The following is a 6,396-nucleotide window of genomic DNA, read 5'->3' as shown; positions in this document are numbered from 1 at the left end:
ACTCTACACATGGACATCACCAGATGGTCAACACCAAAATCAGATTGATTATATTATTTGCAGCCAAAGATGGAGAAGCTCTATACAGTCAGCAAAAACAAGACCAGGAGCTGACTGTGGCTCAGATCATGAGCTCCTTATTGCCAAAATGAAAGTGAAAGTGAAGTCGCTCAGTCGTGCCCAACTCTTTGCGACCCCATGGACTGTAGCCCACCAGGCTCCTCTGTCCATGGGATTCTCCAGGCAGGAATACTGGAGTGGGTTGCCATTTCCTTCTCCCTTATTGCCAAATTCAGACGTAAACTGAAGAAAGTAGGGATAATCACTAGACCATTCAGGTATGACCTAAATCAAATCCCTTATGACTATACAGTGGAAGTGAGAAATAGATTTAAGGGACTAGATCTGATAGACAGAGAGCCTGATGAACTATGGACGGAGGTTCATAACATTGTACAGGAGACAGGGATCAAGGCCATCCTCATGGAAAAGAAATGCAAAAAGGCAAAATGGTTGTCTGAGGAGGCCTTACAAATAGCTGTGAAAAGGAGAGAAGTGAAAAGCAAAGGAGAAAAGGAAAGATATTCCCATTTGAATGCAGAGTCCCAAAGAATAGCAAGGAGAGATAAGAAAGCCTTCCTCGGTGATCAATGCAAAGAAATAGAGGAAAACAATAGAGTGGGAAAGACTAGAGAGCTCTTCAAGAAAATTAGAGATGCCAAAGGAACATTTCAGGCAAAGATGGGTTCGATAAAGGACAGAAATGGTATGGACCTAACAGAAGCAGAAGATATTAAGAAGAGGTGGCAAGAATACACAGAAGAACTGTACAAAAAAGATCTTCAGGACCCAGATAATCATGATGGTATGATCACTCACTAGAGCCAGACATCCTGGAATGTGAAGTCAAATGGGCCTTAGAAAGCATAACTACAAACAAAGCTAGTGGATGTGATGAAATTCCAGCTGAGCTATTTCAAATCCTGAAAGATGATGCTGTGAAAGTGCTGCACTCAATATGCCAGCAAATTTGGAAAACTCAGCAGTGGCCACAGGGCTGGAAAAGGTCAGTTTTCATTCCAATCCCTAAGAAAGGCAACGCCAAAGAATGCTCAAACTACCACACAATTGCACTCATCTCACACGCTAGTAAAGTAATGCTCAAAATTCTCCAAGCCAGGCTTCAGCAATATGTGAACCGAGAACTTCCAGATGTTCAAGCTGGTTTTAGAAAAGGCAGAGGAACCATAGATCAAATTGCCAACATCCGCTGGATCATTAAAAAAGCTAGAGAGTTCCAGAAAAATATCTATTGCTGCTTTATTGACTACACCAAAGCCTTCGACTGTGTGAATCACAATAAACTGTGGACAATTCTGGAAAGAGATGGGCATACCAGACCACCTGACCTGCCTCTTGAGAAACCTATATGCAGGTCAGGAAGTGACAGTTAGAACTGGACATGGAACAACAGACTGGTTCTTAATAGGAAAAGAAGTATGTCAAGGCTGTATATTGTCACTCTGCTTATTTAACTTATATGCAGAGTACATCATGAGAAACACTGGGCTGGAAGAAGCACAAGCTGGAATCAAGATTGCCGGGAGAAATATCAATAACCTCAGATATGTGGACGACACCACCCTTATGGCAGCAAGTGAAGAACTAAAGAGCCTCTTGATGAAAGTGAAAGAGGAGAGTGAAAAATTTGGCTTAAAGCTTAACATTCAGAAAACTAAGATCATGGCATCTGGTCTCATTACCTCATGGGAAATAGATGGGGAGACAGTGGAAACAGTGTCAGACTTTATTTTTTGGGGCTCCAAAATCACTGCGGATGGTGACAGCCATGAAATTAAAAGACGCTTACTTCTTGGAAGGAAAGTTATGACCAACCTAGATAGCATATTAAAAAGCAGAGACATTACTTTGCCAACAAAGGTCTGTCTGGTCAAGGCTATGGTTTTTCCAGTGGTCATGTATGGATGTGAGAGTTGGACTGTGAAGAAAGCTGAGCAGTGAAGAATTGATGCTCTTGAACTATGGTATTGGAAAAGGCTCTTGAGAGTCCCTTGGACTGCAAGGAGATCCAACCAGTCTATCCTAAAGGAGATCAGTCCTGGGTGTTCATCAGAAGGACTGATGCTAAAGCTGAAACTCCAGTACTTTGGCCACCTCAAGCAAAGAGTTGACTCATTTGAAAAGACCCTGATGCTGGGAGGCATTGGGGGCAGGAGGAGAAGGGGGCGACAGAGGATGAGATGGCTGGATGGCATCACCTACTCGATAGGCGTGAGTTTGCGTAAACTCCAGAAGTTGGTGATGGACAGGGAAGCCTGGCGTGCTGCGATTCATGGGGTCGCAAAGAGTTGGACATGACTGAGTGACTGAACTGAACTGAACTGATTCCAGCATATGAATTTGGTAGGACACAAACATTCAGATCATATCAGGATCATTCGTCTTTCCTCTTCCTTGTTCATCAGCCCATCCATCTCTCTAGTTAGTTCCTCTTTCTTGGGTAGGAATGTTGTCTCTACTAGTATTAAACAGAAAACTTTTAACAATTCTTTCACCTCAGGGCCACAGAGTCTTATCTGTGACTACTTTCAAGTCCCAAAGGATTATTTAGTGCATGCAGTCGTGTCCGACTCTTTGTGACCTCATGGACTGCAGCCCACCGAGCTCCTCTGTCCATAGAATTTTCCAGGCAAGAATACTGGAGCGGGTTGCCATTTCCTACTTCAGGGGATCTTCCTGACCCAAGGATCAAACCTGTCTCCTAAGTCTCCTGCACTGGCAGGTAGATTCTTTACCAGTGAGGTACCTGGGAGGCCTCAAAGGATTATTTAATAATCATTAATAGAAAGATTTGGGGTTTCACTGAAGGGGATTTTTGTTGGAGGGAAAAAGCACTTTTGTTATTCCTCATGGTAGACCACATGAGCAATCACTCATTTGAAAGATGTCTATTTTCCTTTCTCTTAGTTATATTAGTGTCCTAGAACATTTCTTATTCAAAGTGAATACTTAAAATGAGCCCTCTGCTGAATGTTTGGGTAAAGACTGGTGAGTGGTTACAGGTAAAGGACCAGGCTGTGCGATCATCAGGAATTCCGAAATTTAGCCCAGTGCATTGGCTATCTTGCTATGGAAAATATGCGGGGGTCAGAACACTGTATATGCTTCTGATGGTAAATAATTTGTGCTAATTTTTTTTATATATATTACCGTACCAGATAGTAATTTAATCGGAAAAGGCCTGGAGAAGGATAATGAGGATAGTTAATGTTTGGAAAGGTATATGCTTTGTAACTAGACTGCCAAAGTAACATTAATTAGCCATTACAGGAGAATCACATGAATAAATTGATCAGAGTCATAATATATGTCCATTTTTCCATTTAACCATCCTATAAACTCCCAAAGACTTCATTAAGTTTCTATGATTAAAAGAAATATAACTAATAATTTTTTTTAAATACCAGAGACTTTCCAGATGTATTAAGGGTATAATGTGTGCTTAAAATAGAGCTGAAGAATGAAATAAATGAATTTTTGGTTGATAATATCATTAGATCACTTAGATACTAAGGGCAGTGATACTTACATTGGCTCATAAAATGGGCAGTGATTAATATCATTAAGTTACTCTCCTCATATTCATATTCCAGTTCTAATATTCATAGTTCCTTGATTAACCAACATGTCCAAAAAGAGAATCTACCCTGTCAAAATTATGAGTCTTGTAGTTCAGTCGCTCAGTTTTGTCTGACCCTTTGTGACCCCATGGACTGCAGCACGCCAGGCTTCCCTGTCCAACACCAACTGCCAGAGCTTGCTCAGACTCATGTCCATAGAGTTGGTGATGCCATTCAACCATCTGATCCTCTGTTGTCCCCTTCTCCCCCTGCCTTCAATCTTTCCCAGCATCAGGGTCTTTTCCAATCAAGAATAATCACCTTTCATTAGTTAATCTCAGAAAATTTTAGAAAAATATGTTATGCTACAGAAAATTAAGAACCAAAAACCTCAAAACTCTGAGAACTCTTATTGCTCCACTAAAATAACTATTAGTATTTTGATATATTTCTTTTCAGGCTTTTATTTTCTATGCTGTTGTGCAGAGATGCAGTCCTAATGTAGAGGTATAAATAACCAGCACTTCTATTTCTGCCAAAAGCATTTTCCCATATTTCTTATCTTCCTACTCAGCTTTTTTAAGCTGCATAGTATTCCAACAAAAGATTATATAACACTTTACTTACTAGTTCATTTCAGATTTCTGCTATTAAAAGTTGTTAGAGGAAAAAAAAAAAAAAAAAAGTTAGAGTAGTTAAGAGAACGTCCTTTGACATCAAGCAGAGTTTCTACCAGTAATCAGCTGCTTGATCATAAATATGCTACTTAATCTTTCTTCAGAATCTCACACAAAGAGACACTTAGTAAGCTTTCAATTAATATTTGTTGAACAAATGAATGAACCTCTTCTATGGACCAAATAGTGTCCCCTCAAATTTGAACATATATTGAAATCCTAAGCCCCAGGTTTTCAGAATGTGACTATACTCATTGATAGGCTCTTTAAAAGGTAATTAAGATTAAATGAGGTTACTGGGGTGGGTCCTAATGTAATACTGCTGATGAACTTATAAGAAGAGATTAAGACACAAACACTCAGGAACTTCTGCCAGCAAACAAGTGGAAATTTGCTATATGACACAGGGGAACTCAAAGAGTTGACGCATGGAGGGGAAGGGTAGGAAAGGGAATAATTAAAGCTGCACAAATGCAGTTTTTCATTGACATGCACGGAAGCTTCTTTAAACTTTGTTCATAGGTAAATGCCTATTTTGTACTTCTTCACAGGCATCAGGAAAATTCAATCCTGCCTTAGCAAAGGCACACCATGCCTTGGTCTTAGCATAAGTCCGATTCCTAGGCTGTCCCAGAATCAACAAAGGTGCATGCCTCAGGCTGAATGCTGCTATAACTTAACCATGAAAACTACACAGGTGCCAGGCTAGACAATGAATGCAATTGGAACTTCAGCAAATGCAGACGGGCCTCATGAACGGTAGTGAGAGGATTTGATTACAGAAAAAAGTCTTTTCACGTGAGGCTTTTTAGATATTTTGGGGTCATGTAAATTATTTGGTGCTTTTGCTTAGGTTTTCTATTGTTTGTTGTTCTGTTTCGCCAACTAGATCAAATCTTAAATTGTAACTATGTCTATAAGAACTACAGAAAAATAGGGTGTGAATTTTTAGTTTTCAATTGTTCAAATGAGGCCTAGGTCATTAGTGAGATAGGTTTCTCCAAATTCTATAATGTTTTATGCTATTCTGAACTTCACTCATGACAAATTGGAAATGGTGGGGGAGCTGAGCTTAGATACATGTGGTTTGTCCACAGGGTCTTGAAAGTTTCCCCCGCTATGACCTCAGGATGGCTCAATTATTAATTACCTAAGTTCTTAAACAGCTTAAAACTATATAATTCTCATATTGTGGCTAAATTCATGGAAGAGTGGTGAGTGGTGAGTGGAAGAGTATTATTTCATTAATAAATAAAAAAGTAAGTTTGTGGCCTTTAATACAGAGACACATGCTACCTTCTTGGGCTCAAAGAAATATTACAGAAACACAGATGGTAATTTAAAAGCCTGTGCCTGGAACATTCTGCTCCTAGAAATCAAGTTGCTCAGTAGTCAAAGCGAAATTGAGAGTGATTTAAAAAAAAAAATTGATTCAGTATTATACTCAGAAAAAGGGCTGTGGAAGAATGAAAACAAATCAAGGAAGACAGATTGATTAAATTGGAGGGAGGAAGAAATTTCCTCAAGAGAAAGGTTAAGATCTGAGAAAACAGATGCAGATATTAAAGGAAATATGAGATTTTTAAGGCCAAAATAAATCAATAATGAGGAGAATATTATAATAAGTAATATATTGTTATAACAAAAATAACAAAGAAGCATTATACCAGTAAAGAATAAACAATATATTATAACAAAACATAATTATATATTATTATATCAAAATATAGTATTATGACAAAAATAATAACAAAGAAGGTGATGTGAGAATAAAATGAGTAAGTACAAGAAAAGTCTTAAAAAAAGAAGTCTTTAGGGCAATGTCTACATGTGGTAACGATCTTACTACTCTCTACTGTCATTATTATCATTACTGTTGAGAGGTGTAAAGACACCAACATAACAAGCAGAATAAACAGTTAGATGCCAAAGAGACTTTCTAAAAGAGGAGGAGCAGAAAGGAGAAGGAAGAGAAGTTATAGAAATAAATTCCACTTGGACAGAAAACAAGAGGGTTCAATGGCTAGTCAAGGTCTCTGACATCTGAACACTGAGGAGAAAACACACAGGCGTGGATC

Source organism: Cervus elaphus, chromosome 28, assembly GCF_910594005.1.
Source record: "Cervus elaphus chromosome 28, mCerEla1.1, whole genome shotgun sequence".
NCBI lineage: Eukaryota > Metazoa > Chordata > Mammalia > Artiodactyla > Cervidae > Cervus > Cervus elaphus.
The sequence above is the reverse complement of the archived record's forward strand: the minus strand, read 5'-3'. Positions refer to the sequence as shown.